The following is a 16,589-nucleotide window of genomic DNA, read 5'->3' as shown; positions in this document are numbered from 1 at the left end:
GATATTGTTTAAGTAATGGTGATTTAAGAATGATAAGTTGGGTAGGCAATGATGAACAAGCTATATTAATCAAGTAACCCTGATTAGATAATGAAAGGATACGTTATAGCTATCGAGGAATAGTAAATAATCTATGATAATTATGTGATGGTGGTAAAATGCTGATGGAAAAGCTACAATAATTAGTCGATCGATTGTGGTCAAATAATAATGTTGAGTAACAGTGGATGGGTGATGGTAGTTACTATTAGTGATCATCTTAGACGATCAATACCAATCATGGCTAAATTGATTATGTGATTAAGGGACTAATAATTGTTAAAATATTCAATCAGATTGTTCTGGATGATCGATATATCGTACCGGATGATGTTTGCCGATATATTTGATTTTCCTAAATAATTCAAGATGAAATACCATAATTTTTCTTCTGATCGTCTAAAATGATCCATAATATCATCTTGGATGATCTGTACAAATTTGAACAGATCATCCAGGACTATCATAATATTGTCCTGGATTATCAGGTCAAATTTTGTATATCGTACTGGACGATCCTGCGATTGTCCAGGATAATATTTGGTGTCGAAATTGAATTTTTAGAGTTTTCAGAAGCCTCTTTTTAAGCACATCTTATGGGGATGATCCTGCTATGCGAATATTGATTTTTAGGGGTTTTCAAAGCCCTCTATTTAAGCTTTGTCAAGGCATTTAGTAAGTATCTTTGACAACCATTAAAGCTTCGTTCTTCTAGAGAAAATTTGAATAGAGAACTTGAAAGGGAAATAGAAAATTGTAGAGTTTGAGAGAGGAGAATATCCTTGGAGGGGGTTTTAAGAGAGTGTGGAGAGGGTTTCACACGGTTTCTCTGGCAAGCTTGCACCTTAGTATCATCATATTTAAGCTTCATCTTGAGAAAAGTTTTGAGAAGAAGAATATCTCTTTAGTGTCAAAGGACCCAGCTACTCTGTCACATCAGTGAATGTGAAAGTAATTTTGTAAGGGCTTCTCCATCTAGCTATGGGGGCTAAAGGAGAGTCACTAAAGGTTTAGTGTAATACTCATAGGGTGCCTCCGAGGAGTGGATGCAGGTCAGGTTAGACCGAACCACTATAAATTTGGTATGTTCTTTCTGATTATTTTCCGCACTTTATTTTTATTACAATTAAGTGCTTAGGTAAAATATATGATTACTCTTTTTTATTATTGATTTAATTTATTTTCGCTGCAATATATAAAAAAGATTTTTCTTTTAGTTACATAAGTTTTTAAATATTCAATTCACCCCTCTCTTGGTTTGCCTCGGGACTAGTTCATAAGGGCTTAACAATCCTAACAAACTTTTACCCTCATCAAAATTTTGTCCCTTTTATGTGGAGAATGGATGTTTATTTATAATATATAAGGGTGGTATTTTTATAAATTTATTAAAAATCTTAATGCACTCAATCAAACGACCCGTGTTGATTCATTTGATTATTTTGTTCATAGAGCATTTAGGTATCTTAATGATTTAAAAATTGAGAGACTTCTTAGGCTCATTGTATCTCTCATTAAGAAGCGTGTTTTAATTATAAGTATGCATGAATCAAAGTATGTTTGGTTCATCAATAAATATCATAAAGTTTTTAATCACACTTTAAGTGCTTTATTTATGTTTGTTTGGTGTTGAATATGATTACTTCTAGTGTTATTTTGATTGCTTAATTAAGTATATTTTTAATGATGTATCGTAGTTAAAAACCCATATGTAATGCATATAATATTGGCATTGTGCCTAAGATGTAAGGGTTTATCTTTTGTAATTTGGGATTTGGAGTTAAGTTTGCTTAAATATTAATTAAAGCATAGTAAATATCCAATTGGTGTTACACATAATCTCACAAAATTTATTATGCTTTTTATTTGATGTTTTCAAGGTTGTCTGCTACCTCTATTATTGTGACAATTTCATCAATCTTTATTTTTAAGTGGGCAAGTCTTTCAACTCCTTTGCAACATCTTACAATTAGCCACACTTGGAGTACATTGTGATAAATGAATTTGAGACGAAGATACCATTTCACGCATCAATATATTATTGATATTGAAGTGATTGGTGTTTTTGATGATGAAAACACATGCAAACAAATTACAATGGAGTTTTTTATGTGGAAAAGGCAATGCACATTGAAGGTCTATGGATCTTAGATTAGTAATTGTGAGATCTATCAATGCATTGCAGGAGGGATATAAAAGGGTGAGATGTGGGCTTTATGTGAGAAGATGGATGATAATAATGATATATGTTTGTGGTCAGCATAGTTAAATGTTGATGTGGTTGAGGTCAATAGTGAGATATGGAAGCGTTGCTTGTATAGATTAATGAAGCTATGTAATTCAAATATGTGATGGAAAAAAACAAGTTGGTGTTAAAAAGCTTGGGAAAGAGATCACAAAGAGGGGAGTATGGATGACGGAAAATATAGAAGAATATGGGAACAATGTAGTGGAGTTGACAAATATTTGGAACAAGGTAGGTTTATTAAGATTTGGAGACGTTAAAGATGATAGCAATAGATGTGGAATTAGTATGGTGGGAGGAGATGACATAGTGGGAAATTTGATGTAAGATATAATGGAGCTTGAGAGGCAATAAATTGTTAATTGTATGGGAGATGACATAGACAATGCTACTAAATCTTAAAAGCATATCTAAATCGATTATTTAGATGTTCAGCTTTAGCAATTTTATTATGAACGAATAAACTGATCATCTAAAAATTTTTAGTATATGTAATTATTTTTTTTTTTAATTTACAAAGTAAAGTTTATATACCCATAATTCATATTAGAAAGCTTAATGATTATAGTAATAGTATTTGAGGCATAGTTTTATCATAAAAAATGACTTAGCTTGAACCAGACAAATACATCTATGATGTTACTGTAGAAAGTAAAGAGAGATACAGACAAAAGATAAGAAGAGTAAAAGATAAATTTTCATATATTAAAAGAGATGTTACAGTTCCTATTTATAGATACAATGTAGCTGTAAAGCAGAGATAACGGTAACTCAAGAATGTCGTTGATGATGTGGAAGGTTCTTGAACTAGAGCCAAAGCAGGTGAGTTAACAGCCCCCTTCAAACCAATGATGAGTCAGCAGTGAGTTTGCTAGTTAGCTGCTTGAACCGAAGGATGGGAAGTGGTTTGGTGAAGATGTCGGCAATCTGATCATTGGTACAGATGTGATGAACGGAGATGTGGTTGGCTTGAATGGTGTTCCGGATAAAGTGGCAGTCGACGTCGATGTGCTTAGTCCGGGCGTGATAGACTGGGTTGTTGGCGAGAGCGATGGCGGACGTGTTATCGCAATGAATGATGGTTGGTGTTGTTTGCGGTAAATGAAAGTCTGTTAGAAGTTGTCGTAGCCAAAGTACTTCAGCTACCTCGGTTGCCAGGGAACGATATTCGGCCTCGGTGGATGATCGGGCAACGGTAGTTTGCTTTTTCACCTGCCAAGAGATAAGAGAAGAGCCCAAAAAATTGCAGTAACCTGATATGGAGCGACGGTCTTCTAAGTCGCTTGCCCAATCAGCGTCCGAGAAGCCGTGTAATTGAAGAGGTCCTTTTCGGAGAGGTATGCCGAGGTTGAGAGTGCCGTTAATGTATCGAAGCAGTCGTTTGAGCCCGTCGAAATGTTTGTTGAGCGGTTTATGCATATGTTGACTTAAGGATTGGACGGTGAATTGAATATCAGGTCTGGTAAGGGTGAGGTATTGAAGAGCACCGAGGAGTTGACGATAGAGGTGAGGATTGGTGTAGTCCTCCTGAGCTTGGGTGTTGAGATTGATTTTGCATGAGCTATGTGAGGAGACAGGATTGGTATTATGCGTACCAGCCTTTTCTAATATGCGTTGAGCATAGGATTTTTGATGGAGGATGACACCGTCGGGAATAGGTGTAGATTGAATGCCCAGAAATTGGGCTAATGAGCCCAGATTTCTCATATGGAATCGGGAGTGAAGGTTGGTGAGGAGACGATTGATTTCGGATGAAGAGTTTCCGGTAAGGAGAATGTCATCGACATAGATGAGGATGTACATGCGGGTTGTGCCGTTTTGATAGGTGAGCAGCGAAGGATCTGCAGGGCTGAGCTTAAAGCCGAAGGTAATGAGATGATTTGAGAGAGTAGCGTACCATTCACGAGGAGACTGCTTGAGGCCGTATAGGGCTTTCTTGAGCCGGCAGACATGGTTCGGGTGGAGAGAATCTTGAAAACCTTGCGGCTGCTGCATGTAAACGGTGTCAGTAAGAGTTCCGTGTAAAAAAGCATTTGAGATATCAAGTTGGTGAATGTTCCATTTATAGTGTAAGGCAATGAGAATAAAAACGCGAACCGTAGGCATTTTAGCGACTGGGCTAAAGGTTTCTGTGTAATCAATACCGTATTCTTGGTTAAAACCCTTGGCGACGAGTCTGGCTTTATACCGGGCAATGGTGCCATCCGCATTGAGCTTAGTTCGGAACGTCCACTTGCAGCCGAGGACATTTTGGTTTGGAGCCGGTGGAACAAGTTCCCACGTCCCTTGTTCTTGTAACGCTTGAAATTCTTGAGACATGGCGAGGCGCCAGTGTGCAGATTTAGAAGCTTGATTGTAGGTTGTTGGTTCAATAGGTTGAAGAATATGAGCAAGATCGAAGAACTGTTTGGGTTTGGAGTTTCCGGTTTTGGAGCGAGTAATCATGGAATGGCCCGTATGAATAGCTGGTTGAGGCAAGGGATTGTCAAGTGTGATAGAATGAGTTTGACTAACGGCAGATTCGGAGTTATTTTGCTGAGGCGGAGGGGGATTGTAAGGATGGCCAGTAAAGGTAGTATTATGAGACAAGTTGGAGTTGGGATAGATATTAGGATTTAACATGGTGGGTAGGCCAGAGGATGGGACAAGAAGTAGAGGAGGTATGTTTGGTTGGGTAGTTGAAGAAGGGCGTGAGGTAATAGCAGTTTGAAAGGGAAACACAGCCTCATTAAAGATCACGTGCCGAGATGTATAAATTTGATTTGTATGATTGTCAAGGCAACGATAACCTTTTTGAGAATCGGCATAGCCGATGAAGGTGCAGGGTTGTGATAGTGGTGAGAGTTTGTTTTTGGCATATGACTTAAGCCATGGGTAGCGAAGACAGCCGTAAACTTTGAGATGATCGTAGGAGGGGGAATGTCCATAAAGAAGTTCATGAGGGGATTTGTTGAATGTGTTTGGTGAGGGTAGCCTGTTGATTAGGTAAGCGACAGTCATAATGGTGTCCACCCATAAGTATTGAGGTAGGTGCGCTTGGATAAGCAGTGCCCGAGTAGTTTGAGTAAGGTGGCGATGCTTTCGTTCAGCAACGCCGTTCTGAGGTGGGGAGTGAGGGCACGTGAACTGGTGAACAATACCGAGATGTTGCAGAGTTGTTTTAAAATTATTTCCATGGAACTCGCCTCCCCCGTCCGTTTGAAGGATGCGGATGCGAGCGTTAAATTGGCGTTCGATAAAGCAGTGAAAGTTAAGAAAACTCGTTAAGGCATCGGACTTGTAAATTAGCGGAAAAATCCAAACGTATTTAGAAAAATCATCGATGTAAGAAATGTAGTAACGAAAACCTTTATTAGAACCGACAGAGAACGGACCCCATAAATCGGAGTGAACAAGATTAAATGGTTCTTTGCTAACAGTATTAGAGATAGGAAAAGGAAGCCGATGGCTTTTAGCCATTCTACAAGCGTTACACATAGTCCGAGTAGACGAGTTGCAGATGGTTTTGTGCAGACGAGCCAAGCCGGAGATGGTTTGAGCGGAGGGGTGACCAAGCCTTTGATGCCAGAGATCCGGAATTGCTTGAATAGATAGCAGCGCCAGGTTGGTTGGATTTGTGGTCTTCGGTAAGGCGGAGTGCAGTGGGTAAAGACCGTTAATACACGGACCCTTGAGAAGAGGGCGGAGGGTCCTCTGATCCTTAATTTCATATCCGTTTGGAGAAAAGATTATAAGACACTTGTTATCTGTTGTTAGCTGATGAACGGACAGCAAATTGAAGGAAAGATTTGGGACTAAGTGAAGATTGGATAGTAGAAGCGTACCTTGGGGTGTGGGGAGAATACCTCTACCTGCATTATGGATCGGGATTTGTTGTCCGTTTCCAAGAATTACCTGGTTGTTACCGGTGTAAGCTTGAGTTGTTTGAAATTGGTTAGGATCAGCCGTGAGGTGAGAGGATGCGCCGCTATCGAGGAACCATTCGGTTGAGGGAGAAGGATTGGGCGTACTGAAGAGAGCGGCAGTATTTTGTTCGGTATTGTACTGCTCGTCATGCCGATGCCAACACTTGACCGCCGAGTGACCATATTTCCTGCAGATTTGACAATTGACGGGAGTTCTTGGAGTTGAGTTGCGACGATTATTGTTCGTATTGTTTTGCGGTGGGCGGTTCTGAATGGTATTACGGCCTCGATTGTTGTTGTAGCGGCTGCGTCCTCGTCCTCGAGATGCCGTGAGGGCCATAGAGTTGCCGGATGTTTGAAGTAATTGCAGCTCCTTCGACGTTTCGCGCGCGAGGTTCAATTCCTCGCTGCAAAGAAGAGTGTAGAGATCGTCGAGGCTTAAGGGTTGTAGATTCGTACGAATTGCAGTTTTGAAGGCTTGGTAGGTATTGGGGAGACCGTCAAGAGTGTAGTGAATTATGTCTTCGGCGTTGAGAGGAGCACCGGCAGCGGCTAATGAATCAACCGTTGATTTGATGTCAAGTAAGTATTAAGTCATATTTTTGTCTTTCATTGACAAAAAATGAAGATCGTGCCTGAGTTGGACGATTCTTGACCGGGTACTAGATTGGAGACGGCGATCGAGAGTGGTCCAAATGTCCGAGCAGTGCTCGACCGAGAGGACGTAGGGAAGAATGGATGACGAAATAACGGAATACAGGGATGCCGCGAGATTCTGGTCCACGTGAAGCCACTCTGCATATTTGGTGTTCGGTATTTGCTGACCTGAGGAGTCGACAATGTGCTTGGGTGGAGGAGGAGAAGAGCCGTCCAAGAAGCCTTCATAGGAGTTTGCTCTAAAAAGCTTGATGACCTGAGTTCGCCAGATCGGAAAGTTATCTGTGGATAGAGGTTGAGTGATGACATTCTTGATAGTGGTCATCAGAAATTTGAGGGTGGCGGGGACAGAATGGATTTGCGGCAGTTGTTGGGACGATGTGGATGTGGTGGCGTCGGAGGTCTGAGAGGAGGGTGGGGACGCCATGGTCCGATCTTGAGCTGGTAGGTTGCCGGAAAGAAAAGGGCGGGACATGAAGAAGAGATCAACGAAGCTCTGATACCATGTAGAAAGTAACGAGAGATACAAACAAAAGATAAGAAGAGTAAAAGATAATTTTTCATATATTAAAAGAGATGTTACAGTTCCTATTTATAGATACAATGTAGCTGTAAAGCAGAGATAACGGTAACTCAAGAATGCCGTTGATGATGTGGCAGGTTCTTGAACTAGAGCCAAAGCAGGTGAGTTAACAGTTACATCAACATATTTGTTGGCAAAAATATTATGCTGCCTTCTCATATAATGATTACTATGTAGAAAACATGAAATTTCATATAAAAAAATATGTATTAGTAGTAGTCTTATTAGTATATTATTTCACTAACATATGGATGTGGGGACAACTGAGGTCTCGACCGAAAAGCAGACAGGAGAAAGCTTCTAAAATCACCCTTAAAATGGAGTTATGTATAAATAAATTTTACATAAGCATTAAACCAAACATTACTCAGAAATAACTTTTGACGTTTGAAATAAAAAATGCTATATTTATGGCTAATCAAACAAGGCCTAAAAGAGACTCTATTTAGATTATCTCAATATTAATGGCTAAAATACATGAAAATAATTATTACAATCATCATTTTATATTTTGAGAAAGTTTAAAATTTAATTTTGAACAATTATATCTATATGTGATTCAATTCTACAAAATGGCCTATTAGCTCAGTTGGTTAGAGCGTCGTGCTAATAACGCGAAGGTCGCAGGTTCGAGACCTGCATGGGCCAACCCGCCAGCCAGCCTTTTTGCACATATAAATTAGCTTTTAAATAAATGGTTAAAAGTAAAGATTAATTTTTCTTAAAGGCCCCCGCTTAAGTAATCAAATTTTGGGCAATTTCTTTTTAGTTGTATGATATAGGCTCATTAACGATTTTTTTGTTTTTTTGAGGCTTCTAAAAAAATTTCATAAATTATTTGCTATATTTGAATTTGTTGGAATATGATATTTATGATAAAGATAATATCCAATTTTTTATAAAAAATATAAGTTCTGCTCTTACTCTTATTCATCCTTCCTCAACAATTTTCTCATATATTTTTGTTAGTGAATGAGGAGGTCATGTTGCGGAATTTTTATTGCCTCCTCCCACCTGACGTAGAGATACGTTCTCCTAGAGCTAAAATTGCGCTAAAAAACGAGAAATATCGAACAAATACCTAGCAATACCAAACAATAATGAGGAATATCATCATGTGAAGATCAATACCGAGTTATACCGAGCTATACCGAGCAATACAAAAAATACCGAGTTTTTTCTAGGAAAAACTAGGTATTTTTTTGTATTGCTCGGCATTGCTCGGTATAGCTCGGTATAACTCGGTATTTGTCTTCACATGATGATATTCCTCGTTATTATCAAATAATACGTAGCAATACCGAGCAAAAACTGAATTTTTTGGCGGTGGGAGGACGTATCTCTACGTCAGGTGGGAGGACGCAATAAAAATTCGAGAGACCTATTGCGATTTCTTATTTGTTTAGGATGTCATTAAAAAAATTAATGTAAGTTAAGAGAATGTTATAGAATATAATAATGAAATTTAAATGTTAAATATTAAAAAAATAATTTTAAGTGATATATATTTGTAAATCCCCTAATAATTTTTATCAAAGAAATTTAGAGAGTTTTACAATAGCACCTCAAAATTTTAAACTATTTATATTGTTGTTTGGTCATCTTCAAAGTAAATGTATGTGAATTATTATTTTTTATTTGGTGAGGTATATGTAGTATAAAGTAAAAGCAGTGTATTTTGAAAATTTTACTATAAAATTGAAAATATATATATATATATATATATTGAAGTTTCCAACTATCTTTTGCCTCGAGATTCGTGCCCGATTAAGCTAATTTTTTGACGATGTATCAAAGACAAATATAAAGAAAAATAAAAATTGTTATAAAATTACAAAAATATGAATTTGAAGACAAGTATACATTAAAAAAAACTATAAAATTGAATATTTATATAGCTAATCTAAACTTATCAACCTAAGAGGTTGTTTGATAGAAGGATTTGAGGACGATTTGAAGTAAATCTAGCCAAACTAAAAAAAAATGAACTTCTTAGATAACACAAAAAATTACATTCTATTTTTGCAGTAAATTCCGCTATAGTTCGTTGAATTTATGGGATTTGGTCAAGAAGCTTGCTAAGGGGGAAGAAGAATGGTTACATTCGATCAAACAATAATAATGTCACGAACCGTCGTGACTTCCTATCCGATAGGGAGGGAATGTCGTTGACAGAGGCGAAGGAGCTTTTTAGCAACTTGTTCCAAAATCTATCTCAAGAGAATTCGAACAACAATGAAGAAATGGAGAAAGGGAGAAGCAAACACTAGACAAAAGCTCAAGACTATAAGAAGAGAAGCTATATTATTTAAAAAAAAAAAAAAGAGAAGCCATACTATTGAAATAGCCAACAATAGTGAAGATTACCTGGCAGAAGAAGGAAGCAACTTGTGAAGCTCGGTGGGAATTTTGTGGGCGGGACAGGAGAGCGAAATCCTGTAGAAGCCATAAAGTTGGGATTTCACTCTTTTTTGCACGAGAAAGTTGCGGTGTATTTGGAACTCGCTCGATTTGAGCGTGTTTCAAATACACCATAAAATATGTAGCCGAGCAAGTTAAGAATACTTTACTTTTGCACTGTAGCTTTACTTAGCATCGCACCAGAAAATATTAAAAATACAAATCTTTTTGCAGTGCACGCTCAATTCTAGAAACAAAACATCCCCTTAATTATATTAAAATGGAGATTTTCATAGCTGAGCTTTAGAGTTAGTGGCAGAGCTGTCCAATAAAAAATTCTATATTTGAATCATACCTAATCACTAAAATACTGAAAATTATAATTAAAATGTTCAAAGTTCATACACCACAAAAAAAAAAAAAAAAAAAAAAAAAAATATATATTTATATATATATATATATTGGTATAAATTGTTGATTATGCATGTTAAACACTGCCGTAAATTTATCCATCAGTAGATAGTCCGGTGCGTGGATATATAGAGGCTGTCAATCGAAAGGGAAAGAGCAGAGCGAGTCCGCTGGCTGCGCGTGAATTAGGCGCCCATTCTGATGCGAGGTGTTCATTAAAGCTCTACGATGGGTACAATGGAAGTCGAATCTACCCTTCAGGTTTTTCTCGTACGTCCTTCGGCTCCCGATCTGGCGCGAAGAAAGCTAGTGTCAAACTTCACGAGGTCAGCATGAGCCGCGCAGCTGACTGGAGATTACCAGTCATCAGAGAAGGGGAAGCAGAGATTCCTCATACCTTCCAATAATAGCGTCTTCTACAAACAATTGCTCAGGTGATTACATTCCTCGTAGTTTGTCCTTCTATTCTCTTATGTGATGAACTATTCGGTGGCTTTTTTTTTTTCTTCTGTTATCCAGATGGGGACTGCTTTTGCAGCAGGATTTACTTAGGGATTTAAAGCTAGTTACTGCCAAGATAATAGAAAGACATTTTTATCCTACAGCAAATTCTCATTTTACTCCCTTTCACCGAAACTGATTTAACCAATAAGGACATTAAAAAATGGACAAAAAGATCATTTGTTTATTGTAGATTGGAAAAACATCGTTAAAAAATTTACTGTTTTTAGTTATACAGTCATTTTTTGCATCATGACAATTAAAAGATTTCTGTTTGATAGATTTTTGAAGGTGTTTTGCAGAGTTTAAATCTTATATATTGATTTTCTAATTGCAATCAACCAATGATACAATTTGATAAATTCATCATTTTTAAAAATTATTATTATTTTTTAATCTTAAAGCAACCAAATGAGACTTAAGGTGGTTTTATACATTACAATAATGATAGAAAATAACTCATTAAAATTGAGATGATGGAAAACTAGTGTCAAAGGTTTTTCAAGGAAAAATGTGTTAGACTAAAAAGTTATATCGATAGAAGTTGTGGTGCAAGTTTGAGTGCAAATATTTTTTGATGTGTTTAAAGTATGAATCAACTGGATTATGCTGGAAGTCACTCTACTTGTTAATACATTATGAGGCTTGAATGTTTTTTTGACTTGGTGAATTCTTTCTTGAGAGGTTTTTGAGGAGAGAAAGTATAGAAAAATAAAGAGGAATCTAATATTGATGTAGGACTCCTGCACTAGAAACTTCAAGCAAAATAGAGTAAGGCAATAGAATAGATCTGCTCTAAATCTCACCAAACAGAAGTAGAATTTTTTAATGATATGTAAAAACTGAGGCATCCACCTACAGGTTCTTTGGCTATGTAATTCATTCTCACAAAGAAGGACTAAAAACGGTTAGTCATGTAAAAGGCAAACACATGTGCCTATAATGATTAGAAGGGGATAATAAACAAGTAAGTGATATCAGTCCTAACTAGCGAAAATGAGAACTTAGTGCCCAATATGCTGATCCGCAGGCATCCATGGATTTAAAACAGCCCGCATTACATATTATATTTATTAATTTTAGAAAAACATATGATAAAGTTCAAAGAGAAGTGCTATGGAGAGTTTTTAGAAAAGGGAGCGATTAATAATGCTTTTATATTCAAGTTTTAAGTATATGTATGAAAGAGCTGGTTACATTTCTGTTAGGACACAGGTGGTTTGACTGTATTTTCCTATTAAGTTTGGGATTACATCAAGGATCCGGCCTTTAAAGCCCATATACTTTTTTGCTTTAGTCATGGCAGTTCTCACTAGACATTTGTGGGACATCAGATTTTGACACGTGTACCTATCGCCGACGGCTCAGATCGACGCGCTACGACCAGAAGCCTATATTTTTGAGTTATTTACAGCTTTATCTATGTATTTCTTTAGTCTTCCTAGTTTTGCCCCTGAGGGCATTGTTCCACTTATGTAGCCCAAGGGCGTTTTATGTCTTTTCATTTATTCTTTATTTGAGCCTCCTTTATATTGAGGCATGATGCATATGTAAGGAATTTAGGTTTTTGAAATGATAATGAAATTTTTCCCCTTGTTCTCTTTGTGAGTTCATCCAAAGATACTCTTCGTGAGTTCGCCGGAGAAAAGTAGATCTCTTCGTGAGTTCTAGGTTTTCATGCTACTAATTATCGAGGGAAATTGACGTTGGATACAAGAAACGAGTGTTGTGTGCTCGTGGTCATGAAATCCCAAGAAGCTCTCAATTTTTTTTTCCCATTATTGTTGCCACGACTCCTCAAAGCCAAGCCGCGGCCCACAACATTCACCTCTCCCCCCCATAGCCAGCCTCCCGCCGGGCCACAGCCCCACAATGCCGTAGATTCTCCAGCCGTGCCAGCATCCGGCCACCCAGTCCCGTAGCCCCATCCAGCCTGGTCACAGGACCCCCCATTCCCGCGCCTCCTCTGAATATCTTTGGGTTTGAATTTCAAATTCCCCTCATGAGCCTTGAGCCTGATTACATTCCTTTAATTTTGATTCCTAAAATTTAGGCAATTCATTTTAATTGAGTTTTAAAGCAAATTTGAAATCAAACGTTGACTAATTTCCCCCATTAGTTAAAGGAAAGTTTCCTTTGTTATAAACATCTGTTTTATTACATATTTATGAAAATCTTGTTACACTAATAGATGGGCCCCACTTTAATATAACTCCCTCTTCCTCCCCTTCTTAGTCCAGCCTCCCCTCTCATTGGCTCCTCTCTCTTTCTCCTCTAATCACTCATTAATTCCACAACTTTCAGCCCTTAAATCACTCTCTCTTAACCGCCCCTTCCTCCCTCTTTGATTTAATTGATTGTTCAAATTAAATCTCTCGATTAGCTCTCCAAAAAACAATTTCCATGCAGAAATTTCTGCACCCCTTTCCTTCTTCCTCCACCTTGGCCGAACCCCACTAACCCGCAACACTTGATTCGTCTCTTCCCGAGCTTTCCGAACCTATTTCTCTCCTCCCTTGGAAACTTCTTGCGGCAACCACCCGCTCTTCACTCGTCGAGTAATGCATGATGAACCCGAGTGGGAATTTCGGATTTGAATACGACAACCAGGACGAGTCGACATCTCAAATCACCCTTCTTCGACGTTGGGATTGGACTTTGACATACACCGCCAAAGAATATTTATGGATCGGATCTTTACCAACCTAGTGCCGAGGCCATCGACGACCATTTCTCCGTCTACACGTGGATCATTGAGGCCGGTCACCCGGCTCCTCTGAACCCGGCTCCCTCCCCGGCGACATAGTCCTCAAGCATAAACTTGCCTAATTAGTGGCGTCTCGCTAAGTCTACTTACAATTCTTCTTCCCTAGCCACCACTTGCCAAACAGCGACGGACATCAGGTGAAGGACAGATTTTAAATTGCGGGCTTTTGTTATTTCTACCTAATTTGCATTATTTTTAAAATTTTGGTGCTATTTTGTGAGGTTCCTCAATCTCTACATGTAACGTATTGTTCATTATTTTTAATCTTCAATGTTCCCATATTTCTTAAACCAACTTGATAAAGCAAGAAGTTTTAATTAGTAACGTGAACATCAATAATTTTATTAATTCTCAAGTGCAATTCTTACTTCATCGCATGTTGTTTCACATCACATTTGCAAAGAGGTTGTAACCTAGTTGTATGCTTTTTGCTGATGATTATTTTCTTGTTGATAAGACTAGAGAGGGGTTTGAAGGTAAAACTTGAATTATGGAGGCAGTCTTTAGGACTTAAAGACTTCGTTTGAGTAGATCTATAACTGAATATATGAAGCTGCAATTTTAGTAATAATAGTTCTTGTGGGGGATTGTGACTGGGTGATCAAGTCATTAATAAGAGTACACGTTTTAGGATATTTAGTCTATTAGTTCATTAGTGATGATTGAAATAAAATGGGATATTATTAAATAGAATTCAAGCTGGATGGTTGTGAAATGGAGGAAGCATCGTGCTTGTTTGTGTTGATAGAGAAAAGTTCCATTCTCAAACTAAGGGAAAATTCTATAAGATGCTGGCTAGACTTGCAATGCTTTCATGGGTATAATGTTGGCCATTAAAAGAGAAGCATATATTTAAGTTAAGTTTGGAAGATAGCCGATGCTCAGAGGAATGAAGGCTTTACTTCTTAGAGACGCGGAATGAAATGAGCATATACCGATGAAAAGTGGAGTAGCTCTAATGGAGATAAGATTAGAGAAGAGTCGCCTTAGATGGGTTTTTGGTTCACATAGCCCACGGCGGCCTTTGATGACTTGGGTTGGAAAAATAGATGTATTAGATTTGGACTTAAGTAGAAAGGTTAAGGTAGACTAAAAAGGCTTGGTTAGATTAATATTAGAAATGGACCATTCTTATTAGATTTAAATGAGAATTTAACTATTTAACAGGTACAATGGAGAAAAAGGATTCATGTAGCCGACCCCACATAGTGGGATAAAGGCTTGATGTTGTTGTTGTTGGTGGTGGTGAATTCTTTTCTTGACTTAGTTTATTTTTATGGATTTTGTTATTAGCTTGTTAGGGTTCCTGATTTTCCTTAAATTTGACATAACCTAGTTTTTAATTATGATGAATATATTGCAATTGCTTGTTGTGAAGGAAAAAAAATTTCATGAATAAGAGATTTGATTTGAGCGAGATTCTTAGAGAATGAAGAAGCAAATAGTAAATTGATGATTCTATGAATAAAAGATTTTTTATATTTTTAGACCTTTTGATTTTAACGTCCAAATGCATGACAATGGCTAAACATGTATTTCTTTTAAGAGGATTAAATTCAACTCAGTTTATATTTACATAATTTATATAACTCTTTGGTCTAATTGTTGAGTTAGTCGCCTTCAAATAACTTGAGGATTGAGGCAACATTTGTATAGTGAGACCCATTGATAGTCAGGACTAATAATGGAAGAGTAGTTTATTCCGCTACTATAATATTCTCTTTAATCTTGAGCAACTTGCATCGTGATTTGCTATATTTAAGTGAAGTAATATGATTGAGAAAATAAAATATTATTTATTGAGTTGTATCATCTAGAATGAGATGAGTTGATTTTTGACAAAGATGAGTCATATACAAAAGATGAGTTGATTTGACTAAATTTGAGTGAATTTTAGTAAATTGGAGTGGATTTCAATGAATCCAAGTAGATCTTGAAAGAGAATATCTAAAATGTAGTAGAGTGAATATGTATCATGGAAAAGTAGATTCATGATTCTAAAGATTAGCCCTTTGGATTGGAAGTGTCATCTTTTGGCTCAAAAGATTATATTCGAGATTAAAATTGTAGATATGTGACTTAGACGAGTGGATCCATACTGGATCCATACCTTAGAAGAGCAATTTTCTGGCTAGGAAGAGTAGATCTATAATTTATACTGTAATTGCAAATATTTTTTTATATCCAAAACATTATTCAAAGAATAATCATGAATACCAATCTATTTAATTAGTTCTTATTTAAACATACATGATTCTTATGTTGGTTTGTGTATGATGAGCTTTAGCGGATATGATGTTTTTTCTGTAAGAGTATTAATCATATGTGTGATAGTCCTAAGAGAATGATTTTAATATTTCTCAATATCCAAGAGTAGTTATAAAGCCACATGCAATATTTTTGGTAAATTATCACTTAGTTCATCACCAATTTTTTGCTAAAGACCTAATAGTAGCATAATAGTTTAAAGACAAGGAATGTTTAGTTACAAAACTGGTAAATGTTGCATAACATTCAAACGAACCATAGTCATATTGTTTATGTTTTTAAATTGATTTTACAATCAAACCCTATATTCATTATGAATTGCTCTGTATATATATGTTTCATATTAACTCATGATTTTGTGACAATACTTTGGTAAAATGATTGAGTGTACCCTACTAGCTTTGATTTGACTCGTTCAATTCACTGGGAATCATACATTTACTTTTTCAAAAAAGTCTTCGGATTTATTCATCCAATTTGAAAAGTTTATAAGTTTACATTGCTCAATAAATTTGGCAATATAATTTAGAAACTCATGTTTAGCATGTCATAGTTATCTAGAGTCATAGTTTAAAAGATTTCATTTAAATTGCTTTTTTATGGGCTCAATTATTGTATCATACTTTTAGTAACATCATGATACAATTAGAAGCTCATATACTAAATTGATTTTGAATGTTTAGAGGTTTAAAAAAAATAATGCATCTTGGGTGATGTTGTGAGTGTATATCACACAAAAGAAGCTATGATTCACAGCTTAAGGCCACTAAATACACTAAATTTAGTTTTGTTTAGGTGTAAATGTTGTAATAA

General features: G+C 36.7%; 1 non-coding gene across 1 annotated transcript; it reads left to right on the top strand.

The window, feature by feature from the left end:
* Positions 1–8,003: 8,003 nt before the first annotated feature.
* TRNAI-AAU lies at positions 8,004–8,077 on the top strand. Its single transcript has one exon. It is a non-coding gene; the product is annotated as a tRNA-Ile (tRNA).
* The last annotated feature ends 8,512 nt before the right edge of the window (positions 8,078–16,589 follow it).

This window comes from Dendrobium catenatum, unplaced genomic scaffold (assembly GCF_001605985.2).
Source record: "Dendrobium catenatum unplaced genomic scaffold, ASM160598v2 fragScaff_scaffold_1125, whole genome shotgun sequence".
Taxonomy (NCBI): domain Eukaryota; kingdom Viridiplantae; phylum Streptophyta; class Magnoliopsida; order Asparagales; family Orchidaceae; genus Dendrobium; species Dendrobium catenatum.
This window is presented reverse-complemented; position numbering and strand designations above follow the sequence as displayed.